Here is a 16184-nt window from a genome sequence, read left to right on the forward strand (position 1 = left end):
TGAATTGGCTATATTGGGGCTGCATTCCTGCCTCGAAACTCCTGGTTGAGCTGAGAAGTGACCATCTCCTACAGATGGAGTCATGCTTCCCCTCCCCCCCCCGTCCCCATGGGGCCCATTTTACTCCTTTATGTTTATTATTTTGGTGTCTGTCTTCCTCTCTAGAGGAGTCAGGGACCATGTTTGCTTTATACTCCTAAAATTTCCTAAAACTTTCTACCACTCCCCTGCTCACTTCCATTCCTACACCCACACTGTTTCCTTGCTGTTCCTCTAGCACCCCAGGCTTGCACACACCCCAGCGTCTTTGCAATGTGCTCCTTTCTGTCTGCTGAAAACACTCTCCCTCCAGAGCGCCTGTGGTTCCCATACTTTCTGACTTGGTGCTGATGTACATCCTTGGAAGTCAAGTGTTAAAAATGGCGGAGCCAAAGGGGTGCTTGGCTGGCTCAGTCAGTGGAGCATGTGACTTTTGATTGTGGGGTCATGAGTTCGAGCCCCACATTGGGTGTAGAGATGACTTAAAAATTAAAAAAGATGGTGGAAGGCGCCTGAGTGGCTCCTTGGTTAAGCGTCTGCCTTTGGCTCAGGTCATGATCCCGGGGTCTTGGGATTGAGTCCCGTATCGAGCTCCCTGCTCAGTGGGGAGCCTGCTTCTCCCTCTCCTCCCCGCTCATGCTCTCTCTCGCTATCTCGCTAAATAAAAAAAATCCCAAGATTTTATTTTATTTTTTTAAAGAAATCTCTACATCCAGGGGCACCTTGGCGGCTCAGTTGGTTAAGTATTTGCCTTCGGCTCAGGTCATGATCTTGGGGTTCTGGGATGGAGCCGCATGTCAGCCTCCCCACTCAGAGGAGAGCCTGCTTGTCCCTCTTCCTCTGCCCCTCCCCCAACTTGAGTGCCCTCTCTCTCTAATAAATACATAACATTGTTTAAAAAAAAAAAAGCGATGCCTGGGTGGCTCAGTCGGTTAAGCATCTGCCTTCGGCTCAGGTCATGATCCCGGGGTCCTGGGATGGAGTCCTGCATTGGGCTCCTGGCTCAGCAGGGAGCCTGCTTCTCCCTCTGCCTGCCACTCCCCCTGCTTGTGCGTGTGCTCTCTCTCTCTCTCTGACAAATAAATAAAATCTTAAAAAAAAAAAAGAAATTTCTACATCCAACATGGGGCTTGAACCCACAACCCTGAGATCAAGAGTCCCATGCCCCACTGACTGAGCCAGTCAGGCACCCTGAGACTGAACTATTTTTTTAAAGTCAGAGCCTGGTGAAAAATGTAATACATTATAAGAAGAAAGCAACAGCCCTAGACCTACGTTGATCCCTTTGGATATAACAGCATGGAGAGTCTAGCTCAGCACTCTCTGCTTCCAAATAACACCCTCACGGAGTTAACATTCTCCTGTCGGAGCAATGGCTAACATTCTTCACATTCTTAACAGTGCATTCTTGGCCACTAGGGCTTCTGATTTGAAAGCCTTGCCCTAAACTTGTTTCAATCTATCTTTGATTCAGAAAGGCTCCAATTATTTCCATAGCAGCTGTGTTAATTAATAATGGTGATCAGACAATAAAAGAGGAAATTAGTAAACCCTTCTCTGGCCACTTTCATCAAAGGGAAGAATGCTAACAGGCACTGATTGCTTGACTCGGAGATCTTACCTCTTTGGGGCTTTCAACCCACACTCACACCCTGAAACATCACCCCAAGACTGCAACTGCATGTCTGTTCTTCCTTGTGTGAGGAGGCCCATACATGCTCAGGGTTCTCGACTGAACTCCTCCTAGAAAATAGAGCCTTCAAACTGCAGTTTGGGCTGGTAAAAAAAAAACCTACCACTTTGCCCATAGACTTCATAGCTACACGATCATGTAATGTGTATTGTTGTGTTATTTTTTTCGTACTGTTTTGTCATGTTTTATAGTATATTTTATTTGTTTGTTATCTACCTTATAAGAATGAAAACACCCTGGGGTCAGGGGTCTGGTATTGTTTCCTTATATATCCTCAGTATCTACGTGAGTGTACCGCAAGTATTCATAATAAGTTTTTGGAATGAATAAATGAGTGATCTGTTTAGTATCCCAAAATCAAAGTGTTTAAAGAAAAAAAAATCTGAATTCAAGGGGCGCATACTGAAGCAGCTAGACACAAAAGATGGCTTCCAATTCCATGAGCACAAGGTGGCCGTCAAAACTCCAGCAGTTAGGATTCTTTAGTTATGTTCAAAGAGGGAGAGAGAGAGCTCCTCTTCCAGATGTCCCAGGAAATCGAGCCTCTTGCTAGCTTAACTCGAGCCCTGTGCCCATCATGGTAGGAGATTGGGTCCCATGGATTAATCTGGGTCTACGCCTCATGCCCGTTCCTAGAGCTGGGTGCACGCAGATTTCCGTAAGATACGTGGGCTGTGCAGGGGAAGTGTGGTGACCAGAATGACAATTCAAGCATTTTCCAAAGAAAACGGAACAGAGATATGATCTATTTTCTATGGTTAAATGATTACATTTAAGTAAAAAAGAAAAACAAAACACCACACACACCACACAAAACACCACACGCTATTTTCTACAGTTGCATATGTAGCCATGTAAATACATACAAAGAATTTTGGAAGCTTCCACTGCAAACTTACAGTAGTGATTACTTCTGGGGAGGGTCCCAAGGTTGGGAATTGTACTCAAAGGGCTATTTTATTTTATTTTTTTACTTTATTATTATTTTTTTTAATCAGGGCTATTTCGAATGTACCTAGAAAAATGATCCTCAATCACAGGCAGTTCTGCCCTCTGACGCTAGTCAATGTCTCCAGATATTTTTGGTTGTCACGAGGGGGCGGGGGAGGGGGAAAGTGCTCCTGGCATCTAGTGGGAGGAGGCCAGGGATCCTGCTAAACACACAGAGCACAGAGCTGTCTTCAGGAGCGAGAGTCATCTAGCGTAAACTGTCAATAGTGCCGGGGACGTTGAGGAACCCTGGTCTATCTGTCTATCTAGAACATTATGCTTTTTACAAGAAGATGGGATCCAAGTTTTACTTGCATAGTTACAAGTTGATTTTTTTAAAAAGATTTTATTTATTTATTCATGAGAGAGAGAGAGAGAGAGAGAGAAGCGGAGGGAAGAGCAGGCTCCCAAGGAGCAGGAAGCCCGATGTAGGACTCAATCCCAGGACCCTGGGATCATGACCTGAGCCGAAGGCAGACGCTTAACCAACTGAGCCACCCAGGTGCCCACGTTGATTTTTTTTTTTAAAGGATGTTGTGGATACTGTGATATGCCGTCCGCATACCCCTTCAGAACCAGTTAGTTACTTATTCCCCCAGCTGCCGGGAGTTTTGGCTGCTGATGACTCACAGTTCTAGTGAATTCTTCAGAAATTGCCCTTAGCTAAAAAGGAAGCTGCTCTAAGATGATGAGTCCTCTTCAAGGGTAGCCTTTATCCTTGGAAACCTCAGCACTTTTGACACTGTGGGACAATACTTCTTTGTTGTGGGGGCCGTCCTGTGCGCTGTGGGATGTTTAGCAGCATCTCGGGCCTCTTCCCACTAAACACCCAGAAGCACCCCTCTCCAGCAGCAACTACCAAAATTTCTCCAGACATTGCCAAGTGTTCTCTGGGGGCCAGATCGCCACCCCCCCACCGCACCCTGCATTAAGAACATTGCCGGATCCAATGCCTGGTTGATGCAGGGGTACAAAGGCCCCGCTCCCAGCCTCCCTTCCAGAACATGTCTGAGGGCTATCCCCGCCTTATGGCCCCACAGGGGTTTGGCTGAGGCTTTCACTGCAATTGCCCCTTCATTCGATTTCTCCCTCGGTACCCCCTGCTCCCGTCACCCCTTCACAGGTGTCGTTCGCAAGAACTCTTCCCAGTAGATGGTCTACCTGCAAATCTCCCTCCCAGAATCTGTTCCCTGGGGCTGAACAGGTCTCTGGGACTTTTCAAATCAAGGTAGCAGAGGGCTGAAGTGACTTCTGGAAGGAACCACCGCAGGTAAAAAGTGGAGCTAAGACTGCAACCTGTCTCCTTATTCCAGAAATGGTGCTCAGAAGCATTCAACTTCACGACCTTCATCTCCACATTGGGCTCTGCAGACACCACAGGGAGCCTGACTTTCCCATCCCCACTCCTACCCCATGTGTGTTTCTATAATTGAAGGAGCAGAAGAAAAATGCATAGAATGTGAAACCTGATGGCATTACCTTCAATTCTTTTTCTTTATTGCTCCTAAGCTACATACCGTATAGACACACTTGTCTGCAAGCTTTCAACCAGTTGACGGGCAGCGAGTCCAAACATGTAGACATTTCAACTACAAGTAATTAACACAACCGCTTACAGGCCTCTGTTCAGAAAATGTTTTCCTTTGGATAAAAATATGGATGGGAGATAAAAAGGCCCATAGAAACATCATGGTTGGGACAAGGTTGTTGCTCAGTGGGAGGTCCATTTCTAACAATATGGGACGGTTAGAGAAGTTAGAAGGCCATGGTCTGGTGTGAGAGCTCTTACCATAGCAATAATTAATAATAATAATAATATACATTATTTTAATCATTATATGATATATACTAACAATAAGCATTAATTGAGCCATTGCTAAATGTCAGGCACAACATGTTTTATATACACATGTTTTTCTTAAAGATTTTATTTACTTATTTGAGACAGTGAGAGAGAGAGCCCAATGGGCAGGGAGGAACAGGGGAGAGGGAGAAGCAGACTTCCCGCTGAGCAGGGAGCCCAATGCCGGAATTGATCCCAGGACCCTGGGATCATGACCTGAGCCAAAGGCAGACGCTTAACTGACTGAGCCACCCAGGTGCCCCTATACATATTTCTGTATTATATTTTCATATATTGTTAAATATGTTATATACTGTTTTATATTCGTATGTATTTTGCATATTATATAACACTTATATAATGACATATAAGTATCATATGTGGTATGTCATATCATATATCATGTATCCACGAGAGAGATAGTATTATTGTCTTGCCCACTGACTGATGAGGAATCTGAAGCATAGGGAAGTTTAGTAACTTGCTCAAAGTCCACAACTAGTAACTGGCTGAGCCACTCCAGCCTGTACGACTGCTCTTAATTTTCAAAAGCTGTGGTTCCAACTTGGAGCACATTCATTCAGTTGAATTCATTTATTAGAAAGAGGGGAAAAAAGTGTCTTCTTCCCTTCCTCCTAGCATATAGTAGGTCCTCAAAAAATAAGAAAAGTAAATAATTGGGTGGTCTTTGTCTTAAACTTTTATCTGTTTAAACTGGTCAACCAGGTTCAATTAAGGAACCCGTATAAATGCTGAAAATGCGTTGCTGTTCACTGAGACTTTTTATTTGGTAAGATCTTATTTATTCATTTGAGAGAGAGAGCGAGACAGAGAGAGCACAAGCAGGGGGAGAGGCAGAAGCAGACTTCCTGCTGAGCTGGGAGCCCAATGTGGGGCTTGATCCCAGGACCTGGAGATCATGACCTGAACCGAAGGGAGACATTTAACCATCTGAGCCACCCAGGCACCCCGAACCTTTTTCTTTTTAAGATTTATTTATTTATGAGAGAGAGAGAGAGAGACCACAAGCAGGAGGGGCAGAGGGAGAGGGAGAGAGAGTCTCAAGTAGACTCTGGGCTCTGTGCAGAGCCCAATGCAGGATCTCACGACCCTGAGATCACAAACTGATCCGAAACCAAGAGTCGGGCACTCAACTGACCGAGCTGAATAAGATACTGAATAAGATACTTCTGTGTTCTTACAGTGAACAGTAGGTTCACTGTAAGTGATGCCTACTGTTCACTGTATCTTATGTTTGGTGATATATTTTCAAGCATTGAAACTGGCAACTTTCTTGGAACACACAAGTATCTTATTCAGCTAGTGATCCTTCAAGTGTCCCACTTTTTTCCAGTCATGGGTTATATGCAAAAAAGCAGGGGAGTTGATCCATTACTCAGTGTTTCACACATTCTGCACAGCACATCTCGAAGGAGTGTTGCAAGAACTGGAACTGACTTTGTCACTGTCTCTGTGCTCAGAAACTCTGACTTGGGTTTTATATTGGTTTGTTTTTGCTTTGCCACTGACGGGCAGGATCTGATCAGGTTGAACTTCCTGTATAATAATTCACAGAAAAGTTATTTATGGCTTCTTAATCTTCCTGATCTAAAGTAGCAACTTAGGGTAAAGAAAGAGTGTGTGGAGGAAGTGGAGCATAGGAAAAAAAAAAAAAAGGAGAAAGAGAAAAGAAATAAAAACCCAGGGTGATGGCCAGAGTAGATGTCCTTTATGGGAAGAAAGTGTTCAAAATCACAGGCTGAATAGTATATCGTATTTGGTGTCATATATTTTAAAATCTAACAGAGGAAGTTAAAAAACAAAACAACACTTAGTTCTTTTTTTTTAATATTTTATTTATTTATTTGGCAGAGAGAGAGAGACACAGGGAGAGCGGGAACACAGCAGGGGGAGAGAGAGAGAGAGGAGAAAAGCAGGCTTCCCGCGGAGCAGGGAGCCCGACGCAGGGCTCGATCCCGGGACTCCGGGATCGTGACCTGAGCTGAAGACAGACGCTCAACGACTGAGCCACCCAGGCGCCCCACAACACTTAGTTCTGAGATTGAAAACTTCCTCTCTCCCTTTTAGGTTTATTCAAGAAGTTTAGCAGAGTGGCCTGGAGTCCGATTGCCTGGGTCCAAATCCTACTTCCGCCGCTTCCTAGTTTACCTGAATTAATACGTATAAAGGGCTTAGACAAGTGCCCGGCTCTTAGTAAACACTTATAAATGTCAAATAATAATAATGTGGTTAGAATAATAAATAGAAATAATTTTAGCTATCATTGCTTTAGAGGGACACTCCTTTTCCTCACATTTCAATTCAATTCATCACGTATAGGCTTAATTCTTTCTAGGCGCCCAAAGTTGTGTTCCGTGGGATAAAACTCAGTTGTGGCTAACATCAGGCTACATACTATGCTTGGGGTTGAATCTCCTGGAACTGCCATTTTTATGTGAGTTGCATGTTGGGCTGGGAGAGCAAGCAGGCCTGGGGAATGAAGACTGAATGATCAGATGAGCCCATGGTATCTAAATAGTGATGAGTCTGATTAACATGGTTTGTTTGCAAATAAAACATGAGCAGATTCCAAATGTACTACTGTACTGGGTTGAATAGTGTCCCTCAAAAATTCATGTCCACCTGGAACCTGAGAATGGGACTTATTTGGAAATAGGTTGTTTGCAAATGTTAGCAAGTTAAAACAAGATCATACTGGATGGGGCGTCTGGGTGGCTCAGTTGGTTAAGCGTCTGCCTTCGGCTCAGGTCATGATCCCAGGGTCCTGAGATAGAGTCCCACATCGGGCTCCCTGCTCGGCGGGGAGCCTGCTTCTCCTTCTGCCTGCAGCTCCCTCTCCTTGTTCTCTCTCTCTCTCTCTGACAAATAAATAAATTTTAAAAAAATCTTAAAAAAAAAGGTCATACTGGATGAAGGTAGGCCCTAAGTACAATATGACTGGTGTTTGTAAGAAGAGAAAAATTTGGGCAGAGAGGCCCAGACACACAGTGGAAAAGGCCATGTGAAGATGGAGACAGAGATTAGAGGGATGCATCTACAAGCCAAGGAACAGTAAGGATTCCCAGCACCAACCAGAAGCTACTGGTGGCTAGGAAGTATTCATCCTTGGAGTCTTTGAAGGGAGCACAACCCTCTTGACACCATGATTTCCATCTTCTGGCCTCCAGAGCTGTGAAAGGATACATTTCTGTTGTTTAAAACCATCAAGTTGGGCGCCTGGGTGGCTCAGTCGGTTAAGCGACTGCCTTCGGCTCAGGTCATGGTCCTGGAGTCCCGGGATCGAGTCCCACATCGGGCTCCTTGCTCAGCAGGGAGTCTGCTTCTCCCTCTGACCCTCTTCCCTCTCGTGCTCTCTCTCTCTCAAATAAATAAAATCTTAAAAAAAATAAAAAAATAAAACCATCAAGTTTGTGGTAATTTGTCATTGCAGTCCTAGAAAACTCACACTCATAACAAGAGAAATGAAAATTAAAATTATACTGACATGCCATTTTTAACCTGCCAGTTTGATAAAGATCAAAAGGTCTGATAGAGATGGATTGGGGACTTTTTTTTTCCTTTTGAACTTTTTGCATACTGAAAACTAAATTAAAATTAAAATTTAAAAAAGTGAGGGGCGCCTGGGTGGCTCAGTTGGTTGAGTGGCTGCCTTCGGCTCAGGTCATGATCCCGGGGTCCTGGGATCGAGCCCTGCATCGGGCTCCCTGCTCCGCGGGAAGCCTGCTTCTCCCTCTCCCACTCCCCCTGCTTGTGTTCCTGCTCTCACTGTCTCTCTCTCCGTCAAATAAATAAATAAAATCTTTAAAAAAAAAATTTTAAAAAGTGAACATATTGAGGGGCGCCTGGGTGGCTCAGTCGTTAAGCGTCTGCCTTCAGCTTGGGTCATGGTCCCAGGGTCCTGGGATTGAGCCCTGCATTGGGCTCCCTGCTCAGTGGAGAGTCTGCTTCTCCCTCTCCCACTCCCCCTGCTTGTGTTCCCTCTCTCGCTGTGTCTCTCTCTGTCAAATAAATAAAATCTTTAAAAAAATAATAATAATAGATAAATAAATAAAATAAAAAAGTGAACATATTGGGACGCCTGGCTGGCTTAGTTGGTAGAGCAGCGGTAGAGCATGTGACTCTTGATCTTGGGGTTGTGAGTTCAAGCCCCACATTTGGAGTAGAGCTTACTTAAAAAATAAATTAAAAAAAGTTTTAAAAATCAAAAAGTTGGGGCACCTGGGGCCTCAGTCAGTTAAGTGCCTGACTCTTAATTTTGACTCAGGTCTTGATCTCAGGATCACGACTTCATGCCCCACATTGGGCTCCATGCCCAGCATGGAGCCTACTTTAAAAAAATAAATAATTAGGGGCGCCTGGGTGGCTCAGTTGGTTAGGCAACTGCCTTTGGCTCAGGTCATGGTCCTGGAGTCCCGGGATCGAGTCCCACATCGGGCTCCCTGCTCAGCGGGGAGTCGGCTTCTCCCTCTGACCCTCTTCCCTCTCGTGCTCTCTGTCTCTCATTCTCTCTCTCTCTCAAATAAATAAATAAAATCTTTAAAAAAATAAAATAAATAAATAATTAAATAATTAAAAAGAAGGAAGGACAGAAGGAAGAAAAGAAAAAAGTGGACAAATTCCTTTTACTAACACATATTTTTTGCACAGCCAGGGAGCAAAGGATGGGTTTTTATTTTTATTTTATTTATTTATTTATAAAATTTATTTATTTATTTATTTGACAGAGAGAGAGAGACAGCGAGAGAGGGAACACAAGCAGAGGGAGTGGGAGAGGGAGAAGCAGGCTTCCCACAGAGCAGGGAGGCTGATGCTGGTCTCGATCCCAGGACCCTGGGATCATGACCTGAGCCAAAAACAGACATTTAACAACTGAACCACCCAGGGGCCCCGGGTTTTTATTTTTAAATGGTTTGAAAAAAAACAAAAGAATAATTTTTTGACACATGAAATTATATACAATTCAAGTTTCAAGGTCCACCAGTAATGTGAATTGAAAGTCAGCCCCGCTCATTCATTCGTGTTTAGGGCCTACAATGGCAGTGCTGAGATACTGAGGTAGAGGAGTCACAAAGCCTAAAATATTTATCCGGTCTTTTTTTTTTTTTTTTTTTTTAAGATTTTACTTATTTATTTGACAGAGAGAGAGAAAAAGCAGGAACGCAAGCAGGGGGAGTGGGAGAGGGAGAAGCAGGCTTCCCGCCGAGCAGGGAGCCCGATGCGGGGCTCGATCCCAGGACCCTGGGAATCATGACCTGAGCTGAAGGCAGATGCCCAACGACAGAGCCACCCAGGTGCCCCTTTATCTGGCCCTTTATGTAAAATTTTTACATTCTTGTTCTAGATTATTATTATTATTATTATTTTAAAAGATTTTATTTATTGGTACACCTGGGTGGCTCAGTCGGTTAAGTGTTGCCTGTAGCTCAGGTCATGATCCTGGGGTGTCTCTCTATCAGATAAAATTTTTTTTTTTTTAAATGTCATCAGTTATAATAGCAAGCCTGGGTTTTTTTTTTAAATTTTATTTATTTATTTGACACAGAGAGAGCACAAGTAGGCAGAGAGGCAGGCAGAGAGAGGGAGAAGCAGGCTCTCCGCTGAGCAGGGAGCCAGACGTGGGGCTCGATCCCAGCACCCCGGGACCATGACCCGAGCCGAAGGCAGACGCTCAATGACTGAGCCACCCAGGCGCCCCTCAGATAAAATATTTTTAAAAAGATTTTATTTATTTATGAGAGGGAGGGAGAGAGAGAGAGAGAGAGAGAGTGTGCACGTGCGCGCATACACAAGCGGGGTAGGGGCAGAGGGAGAGAGAGAAGCAGACTCCCTACTGAGCAGGAAGCCCGATGCGGGGCTTGATCCCAGGATCCTGAGATCATGACCTGAACCAAAGTCAGACGCTTAACCCACTGAGCCACTCAGGCACCCTCCTGTTCTAGATTAAAGAACAAAATAATCGTTTGTATGCTTATAGAAATAGAAGGGTCTATTTAATATTGAATGGCCATCCCATGAGGACTTTTTATTATTATCATTTTTTTTTAAGTAAATCCTACATCCAATGTGAGGCTTGAACTCATGACCTGGAGATTAAGAGTCACATGCTCTACTGGCTGAGCTGGCGAGGTGCCCCCCATGAGGACTTTTCGTTTTTTAGAACTTTTAAAAATTAAACAGCTCATGAAAAACTCAAAAGTAAACTGGGAATTTTCTTGTTCTTTCTTAAAGAACATTAGAAAAGCCAGGGCTTTTGTAAACTTAAATAAGACCTTTATCCCACCTGTCTGGGCCTCCCTGCTCTCTAAGCCAGTGAGGCCATTGGAATGAGAATGGATCCCAACCCCCTTTCCCTTATCTTATTGAAAATTCAAAGTATTTGATGTTAACAAAAAAACCACTCTTCCCCCTAAGCAGCCTGAGGTGACCTCTGAAAAATGGTTCGCTATTCGCTTGACCCAGAAAACCCTACGAAATCATGTAAATCAAGAGGTTCAAATCTTCGTGTTCACTTTAAGAACACACGTGAAACTGCCCAGGCCATCAAGGGTATGCATATCTGAAAAGCCACCAAGTATCTGAAAGACGTCACTTTACAGAAGCAGTGTGTGCCATTCCGTCGCCACGATGGTGGAGTTGGTAGGTGTGCCCAGGCCAAACAGTGGGGCTGGACACAGGGTCGGTGGCCCAAGAAGAGCGCTGAATTTTTACTGCACATGCTTAAAAATGCAGAGAGTAATGCTGAACTTAAGGGTTTAGATGTTGATTCTCTGGTCATTGAGCACATCCAGGTGAACAAAGCCCCCAAGATGCGGCATAGAACGTACAGGGCTCATGCTCGGATTAACCCATACATGAGCTCTCCCTGCCACATTGAGATGATCCTTACTGAAAAAGAGCAGATTGTTCCTAAACCAGAAGAGGAGGTTGCACAGAAGAAAAAGATATCCCAGAAGAAACTGAAGAAACAAAAACTTATGGCCGGGGAGTAAATTCTGCAGAATAAATGCAAATAAAAATAAAAAGGGGAAAAAAAAAAAACCCAAATGACCTAGAACTACATTTAAGTTTTACTAAAGCTAAATCAAAGCTTTCTGTTTTTGTTGTTTTGATGGTGGGAAGAGCAGTTTATCACCAATAAAACAAGTATAAAGGGATACCTGAACCCTTGAAAGTTCAGTTCTTGGTTTATGAAAGAAAACAGACCCACGTAAAAAGTTAGGTCATAATAGGATGGTCAATAGCTGTATTTTTGAAACTTTTGGACAACGATCCACAGTAAAATAGAAATTCTATTTTTTTTAAAGATTTTATTTATTTATTTGAGAGAGAGAATGAGATAGAGCATGAAAGGAGGGAGGGTCATAGGGAGAAGCAGACTCCCTGCTGAGCAGGAAGCCCGATTCGGGACTCGAATCCCGTCCCGAAGGCAGTCGCTTAACCAACTGAGCCACCCAGATGCCCTAAATAGAAATTCTATACTATGACCCAGCGTACAGGTGTTCACACACATACTGAAATAAAAGCATTGGTTTTAATATATGTCTTTTAGTGCATTCTGGTACTTTCTACATTATTCCATCATTTAAAAAAATTACTGTATTGTATTTATTTATTTATTTAAAGATTTTATTTATTTAAGTCATCTTTACACCCAACATGGGGCTCAAACTCACAACCCTGAGATCAGGAGTCACACACTCCACAGACTGAGCCAGCCAGGCATCCACCCACCCCCCATTATTTTCTAATCCATTTTGGTCTAGTCTAGTCTGCTTATAAATAAAATATTAGTCATAACCCAGAAATTGACTTTATAACATACTAATGGATTGAAGCCTGACGTTTGAAAAACAGTGGTCTATATTCTTTAGGATCATGGTCAAGCAGAATGGTCCCAGGAAATTGTTTAAATTAAATATGATGGGGCACCTGGGTGGCTCAGTTGGTTAAGCGACTGCCTTCGGCTCAGGTCATGATCCTGGAGTTCCTGAATCGAGTCCCGCATCAGGCTCCCTGCTCAGCAAGGAGCCTGCTTCTCCCTCTGGCCCTCCCCCCTCTCATGTACTCTCTCTCTCTCTCTCTCTCTCTCATTCTCGCTCTCTCAAATAAACAAATAAATCTTTAAAAACAATAAATTAAATATGATACAAGCAAACAGTATGGCCATATAATCATTAAAATAAATGTGGTGAAGGTCTATGTACTGATGCAGAAAGTTGTCCCCAGAATATATTTGCAAGTTTAAAAAATGGGTTGTAACCAGCACAGCATTGGGCAGGACCTATAGCTGCAGGTGACAACAAACACACACACCCCTATCCCACCTTTTTTAAAAAAGATTTTATTTTTAAGTAATCTACACACCCAACATGGGGCTTGAACTCACAACTCCAAGATCAGGAGTCGCATGCCCCCGCAACTTTCCCATGGCTTCAGCAAAAAGGAGATAATTGGCAATGCTTGACCCACAATTCCCTCTCCTAGAGTTGGACTCCTATAAGGACTGAAGGTGGGTGAAAGATACTTTACACAGGAAAAATATGGGTAGTATTATCCAGAGAAGAGGGGTGCTACCTAAGGCACAGTAAAGGAACACCTGGCTCACTCAGTCATTAGAGCATACGGCTCTTGATCTCAGGATTGTGAGTTCAAGCCCCATACTGGATGGAGAGTTTGCTTAATGAACAAAACAAACGAACAGACAAAAAAGCACAGTAGAAATATGCACAATATGAGCTAACTGATGTTTAAGATGATCTAGGCAAAAATATAGGGAGGGATAAGTACACAGCGATTTGCTAACAGTAGATCTCTACAGGGCAGAGTTGCCAGAAGAATGTTCACCTTTTACTTTATTCCCTTCTGTATCATTTGCACTTTTTACCACAAATGTCTTGCCAAAATATTTTAAAAAGCAATAAAAAATATTCTCATCTTAAGAAAAAAAGTCGAAATATCTAGAAAAGGCCAATCCGCAAAGATTGAAAGTGGATTAGTGGTTGCCTGGGGCTGGGGTGGGACTGGGAATTAAAGATAAACAGCTGAGAGGTTTTCCTGAAGTGAAAAAACTGCATTATATTGAAATAGTGCTAAAAATCATCGAATTGTACACTTAAAAGGGGTGAATTTTATGACCTGTAAGTTATACTTCAATAAAACTGTCTTAAAAAGGGGGGGGCGCCTGGGTGGCTCAGTTGGTTGGGCGTCTGCCTTCGGCTCAGGTCATGATCCCAGGGTCCTGGGATCGAGTCCCGCATCGGGCTCCCTGCTCGGCAGGGAGTCTGCTTCTCCCTCTTGTGCTCTCATGCTCTCTCTCTCAAATAAATAAAATCTTATTTTAAAAAAAGGGGGAAAAAAGAGGAGAGGAACCCAGAGGAAAGAGGTGGATGAAGACTCAGAGTCCAACCAATCCATCCAAAAACTTTGGATGCAGTTTTTTGAAAAACTGTATACCTTCGCCTGGCTCCAATCTTCCAACCGTCCCCAGTCTCCGTGATTTCTCAAAGATTACTGACTGCATGTTCTTGATCACATCTGCAAATTGTCTCAGTCCTTGGGAATGTAATTCATCAGGTTTTTAAAACTTTCTGACAAGGTGAATAAGGTAGAGAAGGCCCAGAGCTGAACGCTTTCCCGGGGCCTCCTGAACCTCTCCCCTTTGTGTGTGATTCTCCTCTGATTACTTCTCCTTTTGTCTGTGTTTACATTTTGTGATTTCTTAAAAGTGAGTTCCTAGGCAACACAGAGAGCTGGGGTGGTTGTGGTGCCCTGCGAACTAGGACTTGGGGACCGGCCTGCTGGTGCGGCCCCGCCACAGTTTGCTGTTCCACAGCAGTAGACATTCCTACAGTAGTCTATCTAGCAACCTTTCCTCTTTCTGGAAATTGTGCCCCGAGTTTCTGGGGGGATTTCCTCTCCCCCACTTGACCTCTCTGGTTCCAGTGGGGCTGACCCCCACCCTTGGGCTCTAAGAATAAGCAAGTGACTCAACTCTGCTGGGACAACAGCATGGCTCATCTCAGGCCCCGGTGATCGGCTCAGAGATGGGCATGTGACCCAGGGCCGTCCAGTGAGAGTCGGTTCTGGGATGTTTACTAGAAATACTGGAAAAGAAGTGCTTTTTTTTTTCACCATGATGTGACGGGATATAAGGTTGTATCTGCTATGGGCCACCGTATGGGGAAGGCCTATCAAAGAATGAAACTGTGCGGCGGTGGTGGTAGAGTGGTGAGGTTAGCTGCCTTCCAAGAATGAAGCCAACACACAGGAAACGGCCCAGGAGATGAACAAGGAGAGAGTCCTGACTCACTGTCTGGATCCATTCATACCTGAACTTGCTGCTATCTGTGACCTTTGCAGTCAGGTGAGCCTGTGAATTCTTACAGTTTGATTTGGGTTTCCTTTTTTTAAGATTTTATTTATTTATTTGAGAGAGAGAGCGTGCACAAGGGGGGGGAGGGGCAGGAGAGGAGAAGCAGACTCCCTGCTGAGCAGGGAGCCCCATGAGGAGGGGCTCAATCCCAGTCACTTGCTGTTGAGAATTCTGATTAATATAGTGTCCTTGGCTGAGCTAGTTCATCTGTTGTCTCCATTTCCTTATCTGGGAAAAAAAAAAAGGACTGATAATGAGATGTGGGAATCAAATGAAACAATTTATTGAAAACCAACAGAGAAGGATATAAAGATGACACCAACTTACACTACCGCTAACAGTGTTTGAGAATACCCGCTCACTTCCCACCATCTTTTTTTGTTTTTGTCTTTTTTCATACATTTTTAAAAGACTTTATTTATTTATTTGACAGAGAGACAGAGAGAGGGAACACAAGCAGGGGGAGTGGGAGAGGGAGAAGCAGGCTTCCCGCGGAGCAGGGAGCCCGATGCGGGGCTCGATCCCAGGACCCTGGGACCATGACCCGAGCCAAAGGCAGACGCCTAACGACTGACCCACCCAGGCTCCCCAGGATTCCAATTTCTATTCTAGTATACTGCCGCTGGGAATAAAAGTTAAATTTCCCAGCCTCCCTTGCAGTTAGGTATAGTCACATGACTAAGCTCCAGCCAATGAGATGTGAGTGGAAGTGGGGGGAGCTTCCAGAAGGGAAAGGGTATGCTCTCCCCTTTCTCTCCCTGCTTCTGCTGCCTGGGATGCAGATAGGACAGATGGCGCTCCAGCCAATACTGTGAGTCATGTGACTTTAAAAATGGCGAGCTAGAGAAAGCCGGCAAACAGACGGAAATCAGGTCCCTGAGGAAAATGGACCCACCATACCAGCTCTCACCAGCTGACCTACAGACTTCTTTTTTTTTTTTTTTTTAAGATTTTATTTATTTATTTGACAGAGAGAGAGACAGCGAGAGAGGGAACACAAGCAGGGGGAGTGAGAGAGGGAGAAGAAGGCTTCCTGCTGAGCAGGGAGCCCGATGTGGGGCTTGAACCTAGGACCCTGGGATCATGACCTGAGCCGAAGGCAGACACTTAACGACTGAGCCACCCAGGCGCCCCTCTCATTTATTTCTTAACTCCAGGCTCAGGCTGCCTCTTCTCTGTGGTTGTAAGACGGCTGCCAGCCACTCTTGGCTTCTATGTCATGTCAG

Source organism: Eumetopias jubatus, unplaced genomic scaffold, assembly GCF_037043125.1.
Source record: "Eumetopias jubatus isolate StellerSeaLion01/CBP00866 unplaced genomic scaffold, mEumJub1_p1.0 scaffold_9, whole genome shotgun sequence".
Taxonomy (NCBI): domain Eukaryota; kingdom Metazoa; phylum Chordata; class Mammalia; order Carnivora; family Otariidae; genus Eumetopias; species Eumetopias jubatus.